Source organism: Ursus arctos, unplaced genomic scaffold (assembly GCF_023065955.2).
Source record: "Ursus arctos isolate Adak ecotype North America unplaced genomic scaffold, UrsArc2.0 scaffold_17, whole genome shotgun sequence".
NCBI lineage: Eukaryota > Metazoa > Chordata > Mammalia > Carnivora > Ursidae > Ursus > Ursus arctos.
In genome coordinates this window covers 32,281,025-32,305,181 of record NW_026622841.1, presented here as the reverse complement: position 1 = coordinate 32,305,181, position 24,157 = coordinate 32,281,025, and the positions used below count along the sequence as shown (strand labels likewise).

At 38.1% G+C, this 24,157-nt stretch overlaps 1 pseudogene; it reads left to right on the top strand.

Moving 5' to 3' along the window:
* The first annotated feature begins 15,286 nt into the window (after nt 1-15,286).
* LOC113253144 (40S ribosomal protein S7-like) lies at nt 15,287-15,839 on the top strand (annotated as a pseudogene).
* Nucleotides 15,840-24,157: the final 8,318 nt, after the last annotated feature.

Genomic DNA, 24,157 nt, shown 5'->3' with positions numbered 1-24,157 from the left:
ATAATACAGAGACCACGCAGTAAAGAGATTGGAGAAAAAAAATCTACTGGGATTTTTGAACCCCATGTCTCAAATGTAAAATATGCCAGCCATCTTTAGTTTTTATTATTATTATTATTACAAATGCAAAGGTGTTTAAATATGAAGATGGAAACTGAATTGGATGTCCAAAATGTTATAAATGAACATGAGATCTGCCATCCCAGAAGAGAAGAATGATCTACATTGTTATTATCCTAAAGAAGAAGGCAATTTATATAGCAGTGACAGTGCACTTAGCTCTGTACGGTGGGCGGACGATACCTGTCTCGGTTCAGTGGGCTTCCTGTCTAAATAAGACTGAAAGCAAAAGAGGACAAAGACAAAAGCTAAATTCATCATCAGAGAAATAGAGCTGATCTCATCCATTCCACTAATCCAGCTCTATATGTCTATACCCAAAGGTATGACCAAGAAACCCTTATAGAAAGAAGGGATATCTTCTGTCCTCCCTCCCACAATCCAAAATATTCCCAGATTTATTACTTCTTTCTATTTTCCCCAGGATCTCATGCCAATAATTGTGGGTCTTCAATTCCCTCCCTCTTCTCAACCTCATCTGTCACCAAGCTCTGAAGATTGTTTCCAAACGCGTACAACTTGCATGATCATCCAGTGTCTTTTCTAATTGGCAGATGTTCCTTCTGGGCTCATAGTGATTGGGGAATAGAATGAGCAGCCGTCCTTAATGGGGGAAGGATGACACAGCTGACCAAACCAGGTGAAACCACTTGTGTGATTAATGAGTGACAGATGTTCCGGCCCCATCAGTATCACATTCAGGAACCATTCTTCTTTACTTTCCTCCATGAGGTTTCTCTGCAGACTGTGAAATCTTTAAGTATGTAGAGGAGGGAAATGAGAGATCATCTCAGAGGAGATCATTGTTATTCATTCAACAAATCCTTTCAATAAATATTTACTGATCTCTGCGCTGGGTCTCTGAGGACAGCGAGGCATTTTATCAATGGAGTTAAGTATGTGGGAGGGCATGCAGAATAAAGGATCAAAGTGAACACAGGCATTAAGACAGAAGGCGCATATTTGAAGGAAAACTGGTGAACCAATTTAATTGGAGCAAAGAGTTGATATCTGGCCTCTAAAACTCCCATTTAAGACCTTTCAAAGCATACATGTGTGCATACCTGTGTGTTCATGTTATTATCAGAAAACCTGCTTTCATTAGGAAAACTGATCATCCCTGGTAAAAAACAAAAAACAAAAAACAAAATTTAAGCTTACTCCCTTTTTCTTTATGGGCAACTCACTCTATGAAGGGTATTAAATGAACAAGGGTAGTTAGGGTAGGGAAGCAAGAGAAGTAAAATAATAAACATAAAGAGAATGGGAAAGTTTCTGGGAAAAGTACAGAAAGAGAATGGGGGAGTACAGGAACCGAAAGGGAGACATAATCCTCCACACAACACTTGAAGAATCCTCTTTTGTCGATGACTTTGCTTGGCCTCCCTTTTTCTCGGTTACTGAAGCATGGGTCGATAGTAATTCCTCCAAGGCTAAAGGCCTTCTTTCCCTCCTCATATAAAGTAGTTACCGTGTCACGAACCAAGGCACACATGCATGAAGAAATACAAGGCAGGAAACAAAGAACCCTGATCCTGCTTTCCTTTTCAAAATTGTTTTCCCAGCAGTTCATCTAGAGTTCATATTTCAGTGGCACTGCCCCGAAAGAAGTTTTAGGAAGCTGGGTTTTTATCATTTGCACTTTATCCCTTATTCTCCATGCACTCCTATATTAATCCTGAGCCTACAACTCGAATGCTTCCTCTGGTTCTCAAGCTGCCTGAGTATTCATCTATTGGGAAGTCACCTGCAGGAGTCAATTTGCATCATGCCTGGCACATATTAGACATTCAAGAAGTGTCTGTTGAATATATGAGTGGGTTGGAGAAGAGATGACTCACCAACTATAGTCTGAGGGAGATCCAAAAGTAGAGAGCAAAGGCAATGAGAAGAGGCCATTTTATCATAATGACTCTGGTGAAAATTAGGGAGCTGGCAAAACTTATGTATAAGCCCCTTACTTTCCTAGTGACATTTATCCCCTCCTACTACAATTCCCAAAGGTCAAGTGCCCTCAGCAAGACTGAGTAAGTAGCAAAACCAGTGTAAAGGAATAAATCTCAATTGCCTTGTACAAAGAAGCTGTACATTGCTGTCTGCTGTTTAATTGTGGGACATGAGAGGGTCCCTCCTGCAGGGTAGGGAATTCGAAGATTACGTACTTCTTACCAGGATTAAAATCCTGACTGTCAATTCTAGTCATGTAAGCACTGTGGCATTATTTCACCTTCTTACTATGGTGATAATAATAACTACTAATGGAGTTATTTTTATTAAATGACCTAATGATTTAGAAGCACAAAGAGTCATGTGTGGAGCACAAAGTAGCCTATTAAAAATATTAGCAAAAGCAAATAAAAATTAGCAAAAGCAAAAGCAAAAAAAAAAAAAGCAAAAGCAATTAGATTCAGTAGATGTTAATTCTCATCCTGTGTATTTCCTTTTCTCTTTCTTCTATTTTCCTTATGTTCTTCTTTTTCTTCCTCTTTGAAAAATTGGGAGTCCCCTTAAAAAGTCTTCTGCTGTGAGTTCTCAGGATATATTTAAACAAAACTGAATGTGTAAGGGAGTGAATGAATGAGTGAGAAAGTAAATTAGTGCCTGATGGTAATGTCCTGTTTCTTTTCTCCATCTACTTGAGAATCTGTAATCATCTTTTGAAGTATCACCAGTCTGACACATCCATCCAGGGCCAAAAACTTTCCTGACTGTCATTTCTTAAATGAATTATTCTATTTGGAAAGTAATGCATTCTTTTTAATTCTGTATTTTGTTACATCACAGATAACACATTGCCCAACCCTCTATGGTCTTTAAAAAAAATGAACAGGTGATCCTGGTTCTGCTTTTTGGGGGATATAAAATTTCACCATTGAAGAACAGTTAGGTTTTTAATCAAATAGCTTCTTTGGTCACACAGATAGAAGGCCACTGAAAACCAAAAGACAATGTGGGCAATAAGCATTTAAACAAAGCTAACTACACAATGACTATTGTCAATGGAATTCAGCAAGTTTTGATGGTTAATATTAATTCCAGTAGCATAGCTTTGTGAACAGGTAAGAGGCCCAAAGACCTTGAATGTTGAAAGAAGTATAGATCTTCAAAGTCATACTCGCAAACCAAAATAAATAAATAAATAAAATAAAAAGAGTGGTACGCGAAGGAAACTGAATAATGTAAAAGCCTTGGTCTGAAGTAGGTTGGGGGGAACAATTGCAATCATTCTATTTGTAGAACTCCCATAGAGAGTATATTTTGGATTTACTTAATGAGCAATGGATGGCCTGCTCCCATCTCCAGTTTTTTGTTTTGTTTTGTTTTGTTTTGTTTTGTAGCCCAAGACAGCATCATAGTGTCAGATGTAAAGGACAAAGACAAAGTAGAATGATGGAGAGTTAAGATTTTGAGAGATAAAACCCGATCAGTCCTGCACAAGTCCTTCAGGGGAGGGTTTCTGGAAAAGGCAAAGGCTGGGTGCAGAGTTGAAAATGCAGACTGAAAGGAATAATTATGTGGATGTTCTATCTCAAAGGGAAGGGTCAGTGATGCAAAACAGTTGGCAATGGAAGTCTCTTTGCTTAATGTTCTGCTTGTTAGTCTTCCGAAAGAGTGGAGCAACTCCAGCACTGGAAGCAGCACCAGGACACTAATTAGAAACAAATGCAAATTTCTTATGATGCTCATCCCAACTATCCCAGGAGAGTAAAAGGCCTGTACCATGGGGGATGGAATGGATTCATAAATACTTTCTAATGAGTATCATTTTTTTACTAAGATATGTTTTTTTAAGTAGCATGTCATATATTTTTCTTTATGACTCAAACTGCAGTTGGCTTCACGTGAACCCTGAGAGAATTTTTGTTTTAACCAAGGAGGGAGAGAAATATACACTCATAAACACACACACCCACAGCTAAATGTACACCATTCTCAAACTCATCTACCTTCACACACCCAGGGACAACTGTTGTCTTGCCAAGGAATCCCTGGGACAATCCTTTCTGGAATATAGACCCTTGTGAGAAAACATCATTTTGTGATGTGACTTTTTTCCCTGACCGCACTCTCACCTAGATTAAAGCTTATGAAATTTAGATATTAATCTGGCTAAACGACTCTACCTGAGCTTAGATACCAGTGCGACACATGAAAAAAATGAGTGCTATGGGTTTTTAAAGGATTGGTGAGTTTTATTGTTTTAGTTTTTATCCAAGGAAGCACTGACCACATCTGATTTGCTTAGGCCGTTCTGTACTAAACACCTACTCACCCCTGATGAAAGAAGGTGTCAGGCTGATCACAGGGAATCCAGACTAACACACTAGCTACCACAGGACCCCTGAGGATTCACAATGGTCAGAGACACTGGGTTGGGGAGAAGAGACTTAACATCAGGACTCCACACGCTGGGATAAAGACCCACAGGAATATGAGAACTATTAGTACCTGGGATATTAAAAAAATAGGGTTATGGGCATTATGCTTTTATAAATCTGAAACTGGCGAACATTAAGAAAATTGCCGAGAGTTAAACAACCATGGATTTGCTCATTCATATATACACTGACACATAGATGACAAATAATACCAATATATGCTAGTTACTATAGAAAGTTGTTCAAAGATAAAAGATGTGCAGTTCCTGCCTTTAAGATGCAATTATCAGTCCCAGCTCAAAGATTACAGAGCTGCAAGGGAAGTCTGTCCACCGTAGTGCAAAAGGAAGACAGTCTTCTTCCAGTAGATAAAGCAGAGGACTTCAGAAGGGAAACACACTAGCGCTGGCATTTTCCAGATTAAAAAAAAAAAAAAAAAGATGGCAACAGCTTTATAGTGAATGAAGATCTGGTTTTTGGGCACTCAGTCTCCCAATATGCATGAGGGAATCTTGGTGAAAATTGCCTCCCACCATGCAACTCTCACCACACATCTGCATACTCCATTGGACCCCTGGTCTGGACACTGGCTGGCTGCTGACCTGCCAAGGGGCTTCTGGGTCATTCTGATCCCGCTTCAGTTTTAGGAAGGCCCTTCGCACCAACTTTGGGATAGGACTTTTACAGCCTACCTGCCTCACCTCCCTAGCAGTCAAACTGCTTTGAACCTGATGAGTCTTGTGTGCCGCTGCCCCTCTTCTCCCTACCCCTGCACCAGCAGCACACTGGCTGTAATAGCAAGAGCAGATGGGGTCCGTAAAAGCGTCTTACCTGTGCCTCTAGGATGGAGAGTTTTCTATGACCTGTATACCAGTGGCACTCTTGTCTGTGCTCCCTGAACTAGAGGCTTTGCTGTCCCTTGCTTATGGGCCTGAAGCTTCCCCTCCTGGGACAGCAAGGTCTGAAAGCCCACAGTTATTTCATGTGTGCCTCTCCTTAGTGCCACCCCTAGTTGCTGCACCGCCAGTTGGACTTACTCAGTATTGGGCTCTGCGCCAGACTTGAGCTCCTGAGCCTATGGTGGGGACCCCTGGGAAAGACCTTGCAAGTGAGTGTGGATTTTCCTTTGTTCGGGCACTCCCAGCAATACTTAACACTGACTTGCTAAGCCATACTTGGCCACTGCAAGTCCTTTAACTTTTTAGCTGATTCTTATCTGCTGGTTTTGTAGCCTGCAAGGAGCCCTTCCTCCCTCATACTGTGCCATAGGTGGGATAGATCACACATCGCACCTATATGTGGAAAGACTTCTTTCTCTTAATATTTTATATTATTAGGTTACTGTGCCACCTCAGGACTCTGATGAGCTTCAGGAAAAATATAATTTTGTAGTTTATCCGGATTTTATTTATTATTAAGATGGGAATGATTGTCTTTGAAGCTTTCTATATCTTGAGGAGAAGCAGAAGCCCACTTCAAAATATCAAAAGCAGAAAATTTACAGAACTAAAAGGAGAAGAGACAAGTGCAACACAGACACAGGGATTTCACCACACCTAACCAGTACCTGAGAAGAGAAGCAGTCATCTATCTGTCTGTCTGTCTATCCTACAGATGAAATATTAGCAGTAATGAGTAAATTGAGCAAACAATTAGGAAAGGATGTATTTTTAAGATAGCATTTACAATAGACCAAAATCATCAAGTACCTAGGAATAATAATAAACCATCACTAAGAAAATAAACGAAGAACTGAATGATAGGAAGGATATACCATATTGGACCGGAAGGCTCAATATTGTAAAAATATTGTGTCTCGTAATTGAGCTTTAATCAAAGCCGTGCTACTCATGTTTCCAGCAGGTTGTCTTTGTGAAAAATCAACAAACAATTTCTAAATTTCATGTGAAAATGCAAAAGATCAAGAAAGCAAAGACAATCTTGAGGGGGAAAAAGCTGGAAAACGTTCACTTACCAGATATCAAGAATTATTAAGGTAGTCTGGCATTAGTTCAAAGAGAGTCACCTAGCCTAATGGAACATAGTAAAGATTCCAGAAGCACATGCATAGAGTCACTTAATTTATTTAATAGGTGCTACTGGAATGCAGAGAATTGGATGACATTTTAAAAAATATAAGAGATTGAATATGCAAACAGAACAGTGATCAATTCTACATAAAAACAGAACTCTAACCCACAGCCTGAAAAGCAGACAGCCTGGAAATCAAATCACCTTCTGTAGGAAAATGTCCAGGAAGTCAAGCCACAATCCTGTGGTAGTGGGCCCAAAATGGCCAGGACTTGATCAATAACTGACAGCTTCCCAAAGTTGGCCCCTGCTTGCAACTTAGGAACAACTGGAGAAAGCCAGATATGCTCTTCTAACCAATCACTTGTTTTCTTGTTTTCTTGTCTCCAGCTTCTCCATACTGACAGCTTCTAATCAAGGCTTCAGTCCCTCGCTTTTTTTCAGCTATAAAGCTTTCCCTCTCTTTTGCCTGCCTTTGAGTCCCTGCCAAATGCAAGTGAGGTGGCTGACTCACTTGCTGTAGCAACCTCTGAGTAGTCCTTGTTTATTTCTACAGATATTACAGGATCAACTGGATATCTGCATATGAAAACAATAAACCTAGATCCCCTTGCTCACGGCCTTTACAAAACTAAATTCCAAATAGATCATTGATAGCAAGCTAAAAGATAATAAAAACAATACAGTAATATTGGATAATATCTTCCTGACCTTCTGGTAAGCAAATTCATTTTTTTAAGCTTTACACCAAAGAACCTAACACAAGAATAAAGTTGATAAGTTGAACCACACTAAATTTAAAAACCTCTAGTAATTAAAAACAATTCTTAAGAAATTAAAAATGCAGCATGGGAGAAAACACTTGTACTGTCTATATCTGTCAAAGGGCTACTATACAAAATATGTTTTAAAACTCCTGTGAATCAAAAGAAGAAATACTATGCAATGAAATTGGGCAACAGACACAAATAAAAATTTTACAAAAGTGTAAGAAAAAGTGTTACACATCATAACCCATCAGAGAAATGCAAATTAAAACTAAAATGAGACATTAGTACACACTTACCACAGTGGTTATTAAAAAAAAAAAAAAAAGATCTGACAATTCCAAGTTTTGAAAAGGATCTGGAGCACTCATACAGACTGATACATACAAATCAGTACGATTATTTTTGGAAAAGATTGGTAGTTACCAATAGCACTAAACATCTGTATAACCTGTGATCCAGAAATTTATTTCAAGATATATACCCAACAGGGGCGCCTGGGTGGCACAGCGGTTGGGCGTCTGCCTTCGGCTCAGGGCATGATCCCGGCGTTATGGGATCGAGCCCCACATCAGGCTCCTCCGCTATGATCCTGCTTCTTCCTCTCCCACTCCCCCTGCTTGTGTTCCCTCTCTTGCTGGCTGTCTCTATCTCTGTCAAATAAATAAATAAAATCTTAAAAAAAAAAAAAAAGATATATACCCAACAGAAATAAGTGTAAATGCATACCAAAAGACATGTAAATAAAGTCCATAGCAGTTCCATCCAGAATGATTAAAAACAGAAACTGGGGTAACAGGACAAGGGCGCATCAATAGAAGAATCATGGGATATATTAATATAATGAAATAATATAAAGTAAGGAAAAAATGACTAACAAATGATATATACAACATGCTCAGATCTCAAAAATATTATTAGTAAAAGTAAGCCAGACAGAGAAGAGTGCATACATATGATCTCATTTATATGAAGTTCAAGAACAGGAAAAACAAAAGCTAATCTAGGGCAATAAAAGTGGAAAGCAAAATCATAATGAAAGAAGAGTGAGTATTGAAGGAGGTTTTTCGTGTGCTGAGAATCTTCAACATCTTGATATGGGTCCCAGTTACAAGGCAAATATATCTGGAAAAATTCATTGAGCTACATGCTTAGGGTTTATTCTCTTTGCACATGTAATACACCAATAAATCCCAAGAGAAAAGGCTTTGACAATTGGAAAATTTTTACAGTGATGATGGCTTCAGAAGCCTGGTGACAAAATCAGAGTTGAGAGTTTAGCACAAATCCCATTATTACTGGGCTTGTCACTGCACTTGGTGGCATGGGGAGTCCAGCACGATCAAGATCAAGACTCTTCCGGTGCCATTACATGCCTGCAGGGTTACTGTCTAGACTACTTTAGTTTTTCCCCACTTTTGTGAACATGGTTCTCCAGCATTCCCTTTGATTCTATAAGTTACTCAATAACTCATATTTTTCTGCATAAATTTGTTAGAGTTGATTTCTCTTCCTTGTAACCAAAAATCTCAATTAAAAAAAAAGTAACAATTTGAGGGGTGCCTGGGTGGCTCATTTGGTTAAGTGTCTGACTCTTGATTTCAGCTCAGGTCGTGATCTCAGTGTCATGGGATCAAGCCCCCAATTCCACACCCCTCTCCAATCAGGCTCTGCACTCAGCGGGGAGTCTGCTTGTCCCTCTCCCTCTGTTCCTCCTCCCCATTCTCACTCCCTTTCTCTCTTCCTCTCTCTCTCTAAAATAAAGAAATAAAGTCTTTTAAAAAAAATTTTTAAGTAACAATTTGAAGTATTGCAAATTACTAGCCCCAAAACATGAAACAGGCTAACCACAGAATATATGGTATAAGAGAGAGAAGACCTCAATATTTCAGGCTGGAGAACTTGAAATACTTACTATTTGATAGTAAAATGGTATTTGAACCTCAACTTTTGTATATTGAAAGTTAGACCATGTATATATCAAGCACAACCATAGCCTAGGAAAAAGAAGCAATATATTGGAATACTTGCTAACTTCAGAAAGAAACAAAAGTACAAGCTTAGCCTGATACTGGCTCTTTTGAAAGCAGTAAAAAAGAAAATACATCATTGTTAACAGAGAACCTCTTATATTGTAAGATCTAAAATTTCAAAAGCTACCTGGCATCTTTGATCCTCACAGGGTCCCTAAGGCCTAAATATGAGTTCCCCTGCCCTAGTCAGATATGCCCCCCGCTCAATGGGAAAGTCTTCCCACTAAGCTACTTGCACTATCAGTTGGGCCAGCTGCACCCCCACACAGTCCTCAATCTTATGGGTTTCACCTCCTTGCAAGCCCTCAAAATTATTCAGTGAAGCCAATCACATCCTCCCAGGACCAGGGTACCAGGGGGTACCTTACACTCTTGTTATTACAAAGCCTGCCTTCCGCAGACCCTTATGATTCTCTCTGCTCTCAATTGAAACCCCTATGTGGCCTTGCATGGCAGGTAGTGTCCTCCTCTCCCAAACTGTGGGCATATGTGACTAATAAACTACTGTCAATTTCATCCGTCTAGTGTCATGTGTTCTGCCATCTTACTATTTAGGGGAAAAAATCTCTCCATCATCATGTGGTGTGTGGAAAGTGATCAGCAAAATTCTCTGCCTGCAGAGTGAACCAAATGGCTCAAAGTCTAGACATCTGAAGTTCAGAAGGACTAAAAAAGCCCAGTTCTCTTCCTCCAGCTTAGATCTGCATAAAGAAAGTCAGGAGGTAAATGACCTAACATAATATGGCACCATCCAAGCTTAATACAAAAACCTTTCCAAGCATTCCCTGTTGGTATTCTGTGACTACAAAGATGACAGCTGAGCTCCTTAGAAGATGCAGCCTGAGGGCAAAAACAACTTACCAGCATCTGTCCGTTGAATCTGTCATTGTAAATCACCTAATGGCAAAGGCCGTGCATGATATAGACGCTCTTAAAGTAAGGGCCTCAGAGATGGGCAGGCCTTTGAAACATTTGTTTGGGAGACAAAGATCTCTGGACTTAAGTACTCTGAAGAAACAAGATTTATGGCTCTAGCAAAAAGACCAATTGTGTTTTAAAGCTAATCATTCCCTCTGCTGGACAGTTTGGTGTAGAGATACAAAAGTTTGAAATGACTACAGCCATTCCGCCATTATGGAAATAAACTGGACATTACAGAAGACAGAGCAACAGGACTAGAAGAAACTGGTTCCTTGGTATCTTTGGCTACTGAATGAAACAAATACTGAAGCCAACCTTATGGCCTTCCTATGTGTGGGGACCATAAATCCCCTTTATTGTTTAAGTCAATTTGAGTTGTTGTTGTTGTTGTTGTTGTTGTTTTCTATAACCTGTTCTTAGTGATACAAGCATTCCAGTCAGGGAATCATAAAGCAATACTTTTCTAAACCACTAAGAAAAGATGAGATTATAATTATTGGGGTATTTCCAGACACCTTAAGATTTAAATTGGATGCCTGTACCTCTAAAATGATTAACTCTGGAAAGAAGGACTCACACTGTGGGGCAAATAAAAACCAAAGAGACTCAGAGGTGGAAATAAACAATAATGGTAGGATAGCAGGGAAGATAGGACGACAGTTAAGACCAGGAAGAAGTCCAGAGGAATGGTACTTACGAGTGGCAAAAATAAGATAGAAATACTCAAAGATGAGTTCACACAGACAGAAAAGACTTGTAGACACAAGCCAGGAGATGGACAAGAAATCTTTTCAAGAGCACCCTATGGATTAAGAATGGCATAGCTGTAAGTTATCCTTTAAGAATTTTGGTCAATGTTTCTAAATCTTTATAGACTTTTAATAGAACTGCTTCTTGGCCTTTTGGCTAAGATAAAGTATAGACTTTTATTAGAATATATTAACTAAGACAGGGACTCTGATTCAGGAAGAACACAAAAATCAGAAAAGTTATTATCTATAATTATGTTTTTCAAAACTATGAAATACCCAGGCTTAAATTTGGTACATTTCCATTCTCTTCTTTGTGACTTTTTTCCTACTTAAAAAAAATTTTTTTTGCTCCATTTCTTAAATACCCATAAGAACTCTTTTTATGTCTCTAAAGTTCTATCATGGACTCAAGGACTCCTATGTTTTCCACACCATCCTATTGGTGGGCTTATCCAAATGCAAAATGAATACATTTATATGCATCCCATACATAGGACTTCCTTGATAAATTTTGAGATGAGCCCAGAAAGGACACAGAAATGCTAAAGGAAGGGAAACCCTGGAAGTACTCATTATTTAGAGCAAGTGTTGCCTGAAAGGGATGGGGTGAGTACCCAGGCCACATTTCTGCTCATGCTTCCTTCAGCTTCCCATCCCCTACAAATTAAAATTCAATTACGTGCACAGCGTATAGTCATACACACCACCTACCTGACTAACCGAGTTTATGACCTTTTTTTTTTAACATGGCGCATACGAAGATGAAACGTGTACTTCCTATAATATATTCCTCCTCATTTTCTTAAAACATAACGTTATTTTTGTTCAAAATGCATTTCTACCTACCTATTACTTATACACACTTATATGTAACAATTTTAGTAAAGCTTTTCTTGGCATATCCAGCCCAGTCTAAATATCTCAGTATTCCTGAGTTATCTTTGTACACTACCACATTACAACACCATATTTTTTAATTTAAATCCCTTGCTTATGATCCTGACCTATGGACAGGGAACATGTCTTATTTATCTTTATTCTTATGGTGCTTTGCACAAACGGCTCACAACACCTGTCATGTGAATGAATGAATGATCCAGTAAGTCCAGCTTGATCAATTGATAGTAAAATGTATTGGTTATTTTTATGTTCACTATAAAATCCTTCTAAAACACAAATAATGTTCCTATTTAAATGAAGAAATTTAAAAATCAGAATTCTTTTCTTAGTATAATTTATGGCTTTAATTCCTGTTAAATATAAATTGTTTTTGAAAAGGTAATTCATACATCAGTTTCTAGGCTATCTCACATGTATTGCAATAACAACTAAATTCACTCTACTGGATGTACCTACTCTTCCCTGATTCCCTTTTGTCCAAATATGTTGCTTGAGGGGGTTGATCAAGCCCTGTGCAGAGGATTGATGTTTTGATTATAGTTTTTAATTTTCTAATAAGTTGCTGAAAGTTTCTTAGTGATGATGGGAACAAGGGCACATTTACTCCTGAAAGAAAAGGGGGGACTCCTATGAAACGAGATTAAGGAAGTTTTGGAAACTGAAATTTCAAAAGTTCATGTACACTGAAGGTCAATGTACCTGTGTGGAAAGACTTATTAATGGTAGGTTTCCCTGTCCACAATAAATCATGGTATTTTAACTGACCCCCTAAATGATGGAAATAAGGAAATTCCATAGAGAGACTTGCATGTGATATATAATAAATATTCCAAATGAAATAATATCAGACTTTTAAAAATGACCCAAGTAACTCTAATTGAACCTTTGCACTTTGACTTCTGTTAGTTTCTTTTGTTTGCTTTCTGAGTGGAATAGACACAAAGTAAAACCCTTTGATAGGTTTCCATGCAGAGAATGGATGGTGATAGCATCACAAAGCCCTTACCAACAAGGCCACATTGCTTATCACAGCCAGATGAATTATTCACCATTTCAGCCTTCTTTCAACATTGGGATATGGAAAGAAGGTAAACTTTATAGTCAGCTTTGCACTTCTGGGGTCAGCCAAGCACTTATCTTCAGAGCAGCAGAGGAACGTTAATTTTACAAGGTCCTCTACTCGATTCTCCTGGAATGGAAATCCAACCAAGACCTTATCAGCCCAAGAGATCAGCCTTGGAGCTATATGAGAATAAACTCACCTTGAAAAGAATAAACTCAGGTAGGGAAAGGGATGGATTTTACTGCAGTGAATTTGCAGTTTCAGATATGAAGCTGCCTTCAATTTGTGCGTATCTTTTTTTTTTTTCCTTTTCATTGGGGCTTCCTATCTTTCTGCTGCACCTCAGAAATACTGAATTCAAGGTTTCCTGTTTCTCTGACTCCATTACCCTAGGATGCTAATAATCCCTTAGCCATTATACTTCCCCCAACTACAGGGTGTGTTTAAGGCCCGAGTTCAACATTTGCCACATCTGTATTTCATCTTCCTCTTTGCACTGTTTTCCCCATACAGGTCCCATTGTCTTCCTTGTCTTTGTTTTAAGTTCACCAACTGCTCTCTTCAAGTGAAGTAGTAACTAATTTATAATGAAGTTAGAAAATTCATAAGATTTTTTTTTATCCGAAAGGAATTTTTATGTAGGGAAGGCATAATGCAGGAAGTAACCCAAGCAGGTTAGTTTTTTGGTAATTTTTTTTATTCACTCTTTCATTACTGTCATCCTAAAAACTTTAATTAAACACGTCCTATGTGCCATACTCGACAAAGTGGAGCGAGAAATTCAGGCACTTTCCTTAAGGAATGTAACTTTTAGTGAAGACACAAACATAAGGTAATTATGATAAATGATTGTTTATCATAATAAAGTGACAAAGGAACTATGGAGGCAGACTAGGGTATATGGACAACAACAGTTTTTCTACTAGGATTCTCCCACTTCTCTGGGACGATGTTCTTCCTAAGGGTATAATGGTTCAGAGAGTGTTTGAGATAACTTCTAGACTCTCAGCAGTTTATATGTCATCTGCTCTGAAACTGATCTTCCTCCCTGGTTTTCCTCTTCTGCCCACCTCCCCTCAGCGGCCAGTCTCTAAAAAAGGCTTACTAGGGCTTATCATCCTCAGGCAGCAGAACCCACATCCAAGGGACATCAAACAAAGGAACAGTTCAAAGTGATGGTTTCTGGCCCAAAAAAGTGGAAGATTCTGTTGACTAAGAAATCCTTTTACAAATCAGGTGTTTTCAATGAGTAGCTTTCAACAAAATTGAAGGAGGGCTAACTGAATTTGTGGCATATAGAATATTAAAGATAATTTTTTTGTATAAAACTGTATCTTATTTTGGTTGCTTAATTTCAGAACAAAATAAACAAACAAAAAAAAAAAACCCAATACACATCCAAACTCTTTGTCAAATTTGGGAAAAGATGGGGCTTGAGGCCTTTGTATCCTGCCTCAGACATGCTGTGTGTGTGTGTGTGTGTGTGTGTTGTTTGTTTGTTTGTTTATAATTCATAAGGAAGTCAAAGAGCTGAAAGACACTTGTTTAACAAAAGTCTTTCTGTTCCAATCTCTGTATGTACATGAACACGATTTATCATAGTTAGCCTTTAAAAACTAAAACCAGAAAGAGAATTTTTGGTGAATTCTGCCTCATTCTAGAGAAGATTAATATTCATAACTAGTTGCATGAATTTAAAGTTAAAAGCAAGAGTCCTTTTATGTCATTAAGAAATTAGTTCCAATAAATTTTACTTTTGCTATTTGAAATATTTATCAAAATGTAACACAGTATTTATATCATTTTGACTAATTGTATACTATAATGGATAATTGTAATGATAACTCCATCCAGAAAAACTTTTTAACACTGAGAACCCTGTGGTCACTTAGAACCTATGAAATTATTTTTTAAGGTACATTAAAATACTATTTATTTATTTACTTACTTATTTACTTACTGTTTGCAAAGAAGTATGAGAGAGTGATCAATAAAGTTTTTTTAACATAAAACATTAAATTTAGATAATTTACTTGGTGGACATGACATGGAAATGTGAGTTCAGGGAAAGAAGAGTTTGTTACTATACATAAAAATAGGATTAATCAGGAAAAAGGGTCAGAAGAGAGGAAATCAAAGTAGAAGAAAAGAGCAGTTTAGGGAGAGGACATGGCAAGTACCAAAGTATGAATTCAAGACAAAGTTTGCAAATTGAGGGGACTGCAGGTAATTCTGGAGTGACTGTTTCCTCTATCAGTGAGAGAGACTGAGTTCTCCTAAGACTTCAGCCTCTTCCCAGAGTGCTCAGCCAGAAAAGTTCATGTTTAATTCAAGTCCAGTGATTTTGAAGCCTTGGCAAAAAGCCAGATGAGTTGAGTCTGGCATTTCTCAGATTCTCCTGAACTTGGAAGTAAATTCCAAGGTTCAGCTAAAAGAGCTAACTATCCCAGCAGCCAAGAAAATTAAAGTTAGTAGTGGTCAGAGAGATGTTACAATCCTGTTTCCACTTCTTACCTGAAATCTTTCCAGAAGATCCAAATCCAGCTAGTACGTGAATTGGAGAAGCGTTAAGTGAGAAGCACGTTGTCGCTATTGCTAAGTGAAGAATTCTACCTTATATGTAAAAGACATAAAAAGGAAAAAGAAAAGAAAAAGTGTCCCATGATGCAATCCTTCAAGACTTGGGTCTTCCAGGTAAAATTCTAGGTAAGCGTATTCATGTGATTCAGGACAGCAGCTGGCTCCTAAAGATACATTTGGATAAAGCACAGCAGAACAATGTGGAAGCGAAGGCCAAAACTTTTTTTCTGGTTATATATAAAAATCTCACAGGCAAGCTTGTGAATTCTTAACTCCCACAGTTTCAATTGTAACCATAGATATCTACCTTAAATCTGTATTTAAAAAGGAAAGAAGAGGAGGAAGAGAAAGGACAGAAGTCACTTGAAGAGATTTTAAATATCTGAAATGTAGAGGGTTCTAGCTTAGGTTAGAGATACTGAATTTATGGTGACATCAGTCATCACAGGTATGTCTTTTTCTCCAGGAGCTCTAAAGTCCCAACAAGGAGTGCAGAAAGATTACATTAAGCAGCTCTGAGGTTTTACAGCATTGCTTGGGATGGAAAGGTGAGAGGAGAAGGACATGGAGGTGACTGGCAAGAGAATGACCCAAATAATGGACTTTGGGACCCAGGTTGCCTAGAGGTGGGACTAGAGGCAGAAGTTGTGGCTACAGCTAGGATGCACAGACTCATGGGCCCTTGGGGGATGGAGGGCACAGGCAGGTGTGCAAGTGATGGTGATTACAGGCCAAGGAGCAGGAGTGGTGGAGAGAGAACTGGGGTAAGATGAGTGCAGCCAGAAAGTGATGTTTGGGAACTTGGACACTAGAGAGGGATTTAAGGCATCAGATAAAAACCAAGGGAGGGATTATTTTGGAAGTCTGCTGGGATGGTGAGTCTGCTAATTTCTACTGTAAAGAAAGTGCAATTCTCCGCCTTGCCGTGACCGGCCTCCTAGAAAGCTGGCATGTTGTCTTGGGATTTTATAAATGCATCTTAGCTCTTTCTACATAATGTGAAGTCAAAAGCAAGAGTCCCAGATTTGGGTTGTATCCACACAATAAAAAGTAAGAAAAGGCAGAGAGTGAGAGTGAGATCTAGGAAGAGGGAGAGGGAGAAGGAGGAAGGGCAGGACAAGGAGAGAAGGTGCAAGGGGAAGAACAGGAGGAAGGGGGAGGGGAATGAATATGAATCTAGTTCTGTGGACTCCTTTATAGAAACTAAACTAGAGTTAAATAATTTTTTTTCAAGTCACCTTGACCTTATTATGGTCTTAAAATTAAATAGAGTCATTTCAGTCCTCCTTTTAAAATGGGAGGCAATCACATGACGAAAGGGCTGTCACTGAACCATCGGGCTTAGTTCTTTCTCTAGCTTCCTAGCCCCTGCAGTATGCCCATAAAGACAACACTGTGATGTTTTACTGAGCACCTACTACGTCCCAGGCTCCAACAGTACCTAAGTACTTAGAGTTCTGAGGGTGTCTCTCTCTCATACCTATGTGACCTTTGTACCTGCATTTTCTTCTCCCTGCAATATACTTTCCCTTTTTTCTTCCTGAAATATTCCTAGCCTTTTATCAAAACCCAACACATATCACATACTTTATGAGGCTTACTCTCTTAGCCAGATGAAGATGCATTTTCCTCTATTAAGTTCATTATTGCTGCTATTGTAATATAGCTGTTAATTTCATTTTTCTAGCCACAATATCATGTTTATCCCCAAAACCAAACACACTCTTAGGTGAATAGAAGATATTAAATGAATATTTGTCGAATTAATGGTCTGATGCATAAATCAATTAATGAATGCATCTGCACCAATGTATTCCGAACTCTTCTGTACCAATAAATTACTACACACAAAGGGAAAACTTTGGGCTCCAGTCATAATTTCCAGGCAAGTAATATCCTCTGTGTTCTAAGAGGACCTTCCAAAGACATCCTGCATTATTTGCATTATTATCTAATATTGATAGTGACAACGGTAGTATTTTTACTGAGAATTTCAGGAACCTTGATACCAGTGACACTGAGTCTCAAATATAAGAAAAGGAACTGGATGAAGAAGGTGGTTGGAATAAGCAGATTAAACTGAGGCCAACATGTCTCTGCTACATACTGCAGATGCTCTTATTCCTCCTTCATTCCTGCGGACTCCCACCTCTCTCACTTGTTAGGGCATTGTCTTCACAGTGTTCATGGGACCAACCAGATATTGTTGGAAATGACACTGTAAGTAAATTAAGTACAGGATAGTATAGGCTGATGCAGTACTGTAATTTAATTTTATTGCATCAGTGGCAACAGTAAATAAATGCACAGCATAACATGCTGAGATAGTCTATTGATCTTTTCAGTCAATATTGGATGAAAATTCCTAACAAAACATAAAATTACAATATTGTTAGAAAAGATATTATTTTCGGCTTTTAATACTACAAGGTAATTGTTTCATTTTACACACATCTACTGTATATGTAGATGACCAAGAACCAAATTCATAGTTGATTCGAGCACATATAGTAATAATACATTTATCCCAAGGTTACTTATTATGTTATCTCCTGGTAGTAGTCAGCCTAAGGGTAGGATAGGCTTGAATGTTTATGTTTAAGATGTCACAAAATCCAAGGACCCAAGGAAACCTCAAAGGTTTCACTTAGAGATAAAGTATTTCCTTCTAAGATCCCACTTCCAATTTATAATCTTGATTATCTATTTAACATGTTATACAAATATATATACACACATACAAACACACACACACATATATGTATATATGAATGAGTTGTACATTAGAGAGGATTTCCATAATGATAAATTGATGGTTGGCTTTCTTGAAGTAGAAGGCATGCTTCAGAAAATACAGTTAAAAACAAGCTGAAAAATAAGCAAATAACTATGGAGACTTTCAATTCAGGGAAGGTTGTTTCACCTACCTAACCAGCTGCTTTGGATAGTTTGGATTTTAGTCAGCCTGGGAAATAACTGGTAATAATCCTCTCTTCATTGAGAATCAAAACTGTTTTCAAATGAATGCAAATTTCACCTATAAATGTGTCATATCTAGAAATTGACTTTAGTTTTCTTGTCTTGGTGAGTCTTTGACTATATTGAGATCATCTTTGCAATTAAAAAACTTTTCAATGAAATTCAAACAGTACATATTAAATGCCTACTATGCGCCAAGTAGTATGATAGCCTCTTGAAGAAATGGAGGGATGATTGGCGTACAATTCCCATTATTATGGATTAAAAATTTTAGTGGGCCACTTTAATTTAACTGGCAGTGGCTGCCATGCTCCTTTGGGGGTCATATGGAGAACTTAAATTATTATAGGTTCTAAATAGGGAGAGTCAGAAACATATCATGAGAGTAAGTTGTGTCATTTTTGAAGTATTAGGATTCTTTTTTTTAATATCCCAAATAGAGGTCTTTGTTTTCTTTTTAATTGTAATTCCCTCTAAATGCTAATACTTCCCCCTCAGGATGTTATACATGGCACATCATTTAAAAATCTAAGGTTTTTTTCAAGAAGAAATTTTATTTAAATAAGGCATTTAGCTAGGTAATTTTGAAAAGAATTATTGTTGCAGTTAAAAATTAAATGATCTCCTCGAGACATTTTTCCCCCTCATTCTCCAATATTTCTTTTTCCTTTTTGACATCATTGCTTTAATGCTTCAGATGTTAGAGAAAAAGGACTAGTCCTTCTATATATGAGGTGGGATTCTGAATCAAAAGTGAATTCTGAGCCAAGGTATATTGGAAGCCTACACACTTTGTCTAATAGAATAAAATTTCCATGTGGAATACTATATATGTTCATCCTGGGACTTCAGGCTCCTTAAATTCTATCATTGCAATAGAATTAAGCTCTCGTTGGTAACTCTCACTATCAAGGATGATAAAACGAATGGATTAATCCTGGAGGAAGCAGGTCCATCAAATAGTAGCTAACTTTTTATTAGGAAAAAAAATGAATGTCTAGGACTATGAATAGTAAAATATAGCCGATCTTTTTCTGTTTATTTTTCACACAAGTTTATTAGATACAGAGAGGATCAGAGATCTTAGAAATGCACTCCACAATGAGAAGGTTGAGTACAAAAGCAGGGAAAAGGGGAACCCTCTGAAATTGAAGTGCATCAAAATCAATGTAATGCACCAAAAAATGGATGAATACACTCATATCTGGAAACAACCTATGCATCTACCCTCAGGAATTTTTTTAAATAAAATTTTGAGGAAATAGGAATAAGTTCTCTCCCCAGTCCAATCAGACTAACTGGGGTCAGGCTGAGGAAAACTATAATCTGTGTTTGGGGGTCTTAACTGATCTTTAAAAGGCAAATAAGTTTTGATGATTGAAAATGCATTTAATTTAATAATAGAAACTTGTCAAGGCTTATTTAGCACCACCCAAGAAAGAGAAATATTTCTGAAATTCATCCAATTCTATTTGCTCTATTTTTATGCCAATCAAACAACATTCTGGTTCTCAGTTTAGATTCCAAGATGCCTTGAAAAGGTGTTCTGGTTACATGAACAAAGTTGTGGTACAGAATAGATGTCTGGTGAGTGATTACACCAGAATGACTATAAATACGGCACTGGGACCGGGACAGGCCCGTCATCACTCCGGGACCCCTTGGGTACAGGGCCTCTTGCCCTATTTGTGTTTTCTTCCCTCTTCAACATGAACCAGAGGTGTTATGAGAATAAAGTGTCTCAGGAAGAAAACTTCATTGCTGGCTACCTAATTATTGCTTCTGAAACTCAGATAAAAGCTTCTCCATAGCCTGAATTTGGGTCGGAATTGAGAACACCAAGGCCTCCTCCTGATAATCAGTAAATCTAAGAGAATAAAGATAAACAGAAGACCATGAAAAAGCATTAGATAGATATTTGGGGAGACTTCCTATGTTGAGGGAACCACTATCCACATATAAGGACCAAAAAAAATTTTTTAAGCCATTTGATTATAGCTTAAAGTATAGGAAAAAATAATCATCACTGAAATATAAACTCAATAGGCAGATTCATAGTTGGCCTGGAAAAGAGGTATGAAAACCTCTACTTTCCTCTGCCCGGGAAAGTGAGAAGTGATTTTCTGTTGCCATTCCCCTCCTGGGAGGACCAAGCAGGAGACAGATGTAAGGTCCACCTTGCCGGCATAGACTGAGGCTCCACACAACACCCGAAGGAGTTTGTCAGGCATTGTGCTTAACTGAGAGCCCTGAACTCTGCCTGCCACTGCCTTGAGACCTCAGGACTGCACCAACATTAAAGAGACATTCATTTTCATGCCTGATTTTCCTTCTGCTCCGTTCTACTGTTTTATAGGTGAACATGACTCTGGCTACTACTAGCACTTGTACATTAATGACAATGTTAATAACTACACTGATACCAGTGACATTTTAAACATGCATATCCTCTATACATTTCGAAGTATTCTCATTCTATGTCACATGAATTCTCATGGTGAGTCTGAGCAAAGAAGATAGTGATAGTCACCCCATTCAACAGATGAGAACACTGCAATTCAAAGGGCTTATTTGAATTTCCAACAGCAGGTTAGAAGAGCCTGGAATAAGATCAGAGGACTCCAGTTTCTCCCTCAAAGGCATTTCCTGCTATTAGTCACAACCAGGCACTCTGAGTCACAGGAAATGCTTTCTTTGAGGCAAATGGAGGACAACTCTGGAGGCCTAGAAACAAAGCCTAAAGGGAACACACAAGGTTAGCTTTTTGTCTGCCATCCTCCTCATTACTCTCCTTCACCTACGAGGCCCACGTATCCAGAGGAAAGAATAGCAAATCAACATTAGTTGACGTAAATCCTAATTCATCCCGTTTACGTGACTGATGACTACGGCTGCCTGTCTGCAAGGGGCTGTCACTCCAGTGGGGCAGGCAGTTTGGTCAAACACATGGGGCGGCTGAGTTGGGATGGAGGAAGGAAAACACGGAAAGTAACCATAGATCCCTATGGAAAAAATAAAATAAAAAGGAAAAGTTAAGGTAGAAATGGAGATGGCACATTAATATACTTTTATTTCTCTCGATCTTCTAAGAGGAGACAATGAGAAGCTTTTAAGTTGTTTTGGGAGGAAAATGCGGGGAAAATTTAAAAGACAAAAAAGTTAGAGGATGATTTTTAAACAGTACATTTTAAGTGCTTTCCTTTTGAAAATGTCGGAGAGAATTATTCCGTATGTGCAACCAAATATGCAATTCCCTTGGACATTCTTTTTTTTTCTTTTTTATTACCTTAACAGCCAATCATGAAAAAGAAACAGACTCTGGCTTTTCATTCTAAACAAAAGAAAGCAAGCTTTGAGGCCTTGAGAATGCAATGTAATTGGAGAGAAAAAATAATCACAAATAAAAGGAGTGAAGGATTGAAGGAAAGAGAAGGGCCTAGAAGGGCTTAGCAACTCAGAATATAGCAAAAATGAGGTGCCTAGCCTGAGGAACATTGGCGACTTCATTACAAGCCCCTGAGGAGGGGACATTTTCTTAGTCACTTTTGGAGTGGCTCCTACTGCTACTGAAACACTTTGAATTTAATAGACAAAGGTTAAACGTATGGTTGGATGCTGACCTGAGGGTATCTTTCCTTCTGATGAATTAGGAACTACCATTGCTCATTGTCTACCGAATTCCTAGAAATTCAGGAATGTAAGACCTGAGAAGTAATTTAATTCCACTACACACCTTGTTTAATAGTTTTGGTCTTTTTTTTCTGTCTGGCTTTTAGCAGAATGAAGGGGAGAGAGCCCAAGACTACAAAAAGGTGGTAAAGAGCTGAGTCTCAGCTCAGTCTGACTAGCTGTATAACCTCTGTCAGGTGACTGACTTTGTCTGGGGTTCGCTTCATTTAAATGTACAGAGAAGGAGCTGCATTCTGTGTACGCTTGTATTGGAGTCCCTGTCCTAATCACTCGACTGTCAGTGGAAAATAACCAAATACACATTTTCAATTGCCTTGATAGCTGATTCAATGCAATGTGATATATGCACAGTTTTCGTAGTGATGGCTTTATTTTGAGTTCAGTGAAGATTAGTACACAAGGCAAACAGCCCTCGTCATTCCTACCATTCACGAACTCAAGCAGAGTTGCAGGGGTTGGGGAAATACTGCTTCAGCCTTCAGTTACAAGCGTGTATGTAGGATTTGATATAACTAATGATTAAATGGCAAGAGAGAGTTTCCATTTTCTTCCTGACCTTATACTCTGTAATACTGAAGATAAAATATATATAATCAGCCGAGAATATACTTGGTTTCCCTGATTACAAATAAGTTTGCAACTATTATTGTAGTTTTACAATGAAAAACCTAGAACAGTTGTCTGCCCTAGTGTTTAGGCTCTAATCTATTCAAAATAAGACGAGTTGTATTGATTTCTGCATCCATAGCATGTAGCCCTGTCTCTGGCACAGGAAATGGTGCTCAAAACATGTCTATTAAATTGTATGGTATGGGGTGATTAAGAAACAATTGTTCAAGTAAAACACCCTAAATACTCAAATTGTAAGTATATTGATTAATGAATTATTGGGAAGTGAACATATCTCTGCCACCCAGGGTGAGAAATTTTATATATATATGTATATATATATATAATTTTAAAATATTATATATAAATTAATAAATTATATATTATAATTATATATAATATGTAATTAGTGTGTGTGTTTGTGTATATGTGTGTGTGTGTGTGTGTACCAGTATTGTAGAAGACCTTCCCATCGCTTCTTCTTTGCTGAAGAGATTCATCACCTGACTTCTAACATGATAGAGTATTTCTACCTGCTTTTGAACTTTTATGAATGGCATGTTACAATGTGTACTTTCATGTCTAGCTTCTTTCATTCATTGGAGTGCTTGCAGTATTCACCCATGTTATTGCTTGGAGCTCTAATATAGTCATTTTCACTGTAGTATATTATACCACTCGTGAATGAAACAGACTTTTTCTTTTATTTTTTTTTTATTCAATGTTTTTTTATTATATTATGTTAGTCACCATACAATACATCCCTGATTTCTGATGTAAAGTTCGATGATTCATTAGTTGCGTATAACACCCAGTGCACGATGCAATACGTGCCCTCCTTACTACCCATCAGCAGTCTATCCCATTCCCCCACTCCCCTCCCCTCTGAAGCCCTCAGTTTGTTTCTCAGAGTCCATAGTCTCTCATGCTTCATTCCCCCTTCTGATTACCCCCCCTTTCTTTATCCCTTTCTTCCCCTACCGATCTTCCTAGTTCTTATGTTCCATAGATGAGAGAGATCATATGATAATTGTCTTTCTCTGCTTGACTTATTTCACTTAGCATTATCTCCTCCAGTGCCGTCCATGTTGCAGCAAATATTGAGAACTCGTTCTTTCTGATAGCTGAGTAATATTCCATTGTATATATGGACTACAGCTTCTTAATCCAGTCATCTGTTGAAGGGCATCTCGGTTCCTTCCACAATTTAGCTACTGTGCACAATGCTGCTATGAACAGTGGGTGCATATGGCCCTTCTCTTCACTACTATTGCAATTGCTGGGTCATAGGGTAGCTCAATTTTTAACTTTTTAAGGGACCTCCCCACTGTTT